We start from the raw sequence: 1,307 nt of genomic DNA, 5'->3' as shown, positions 1-1,307 counted from the left end.
CCGAAGCAGCGCCAGGACTCTAGGCGGATCCGAAGTTGGAGCCGCTCCGGCGCCGTGAAAAACGGCGGGGGTGAATCGGCTCTGGTATGGTTCACGCGGCCGTCGTCGAGGCAGCACCGGCAGCACGGAGTAAGAGGCACACAGCCCAGTGCACGACGGCAAATGGACAACGTCTCTGGCATTAGGGAGGAGGGTGGCTGTGAAATTGGTGTGGTGGGGGCGCCATGGAGGTGGGGCTGAGGTTTCGCGGCACAACAGAAGGGAGCTTCCTGGGGAAAAGGTGATTTGGCGCCCACGAGGTATGAATGGGGGCAGGCGGGGGAAATTGGGAGGGGACTGGAACCATGTCTTACGGACACATTTGTTTGAAATGTGAGGGGGGGTTACAGTTCTACCCTTGCCTATAGGCTTCTCGGCTTTGGTCTGTGTACTGAGGGTCGGGGATAGTAGAGTAACTTTGCTTCTCTGGGCAGGAGCGATTTCGGGCGAGGAGGGCGTATTTTGAACTATAGTGGGCGCGAGCGATTTCGGGCAAGGAGAGCATGTTTTGAAATAGTGGGTGCGAGCTATTTCGGGCGAGGAGAGAATGTTTTGCCGACCATGGTTTATGAATTATTCGGCACATGTCATTTCGGCCGAGGAGAAGGCGCGCTTGGATGAAGTTACGAACCTACCCTCGATGTACAACGGGCCAATTGATGTGTGTCCCACATAGGACGGTAATTTCGCGTGTCCCATTAATTTTCTCGGGCGAATTCCACCGAGCAGAGAGGATGTTTAACGGTTCGTTCAAATTTTGGGAGAACAAGCATCCACGTCTACCTTACGAAGTCGATTCGGATCAAATTTTGAAATATTAGCTTGCCACTTCTTTTTTAGATGGAGAGATGATACTCGGGAGTAATGTGTTTTTACATGCTCGTTGCTAGCGATTTACTATATGACAAATAGTTGACCCACTCAAAAAGGCGAATCAAACCCAAAATGAAATATCTCGATTCAATGAAATAGCTCGTTCAGTAGGTCAAAATAGTGAACTAAATCCAAAATTGAACACCTCAATCGAGTAGCATGTTGTACAGTATTATAGTACTCCATGAACATGTTGAAAGTCAAATTAATGAACTTGTTTGATACACGCATATATCCGTTCATGTCTGGATTGCAGACAACATGTTCTCCAATTTAAATATTTGAATGCAAATTTATATCGAAACATGGTTTATATCAGTCTGATGCATAAAACGCGACCTCCCCCTCTCCCGGACTCATGTTCTATCTCTCTCTCTCTCTCTCTCTCTCTCTCT

This window comes from Triticum dicoccoides, chromosome 1A, assembly GCF_002162155.2.
Source record: "Triticum dicoccoides isolate Atlit2015 ecotype Zavitan chromosome 1A, WEW_v2.0, whole genome shotgun sequence".
Lineage (NCBI taxonomy): Eukaryota > Viridiplantae > Streptophyta > Magnoliopsida > Poales > Poaceae > Triticum > Triticum dicoccoides.
This window is presented reverse-complemented; position numbering follows the sequence as displayed.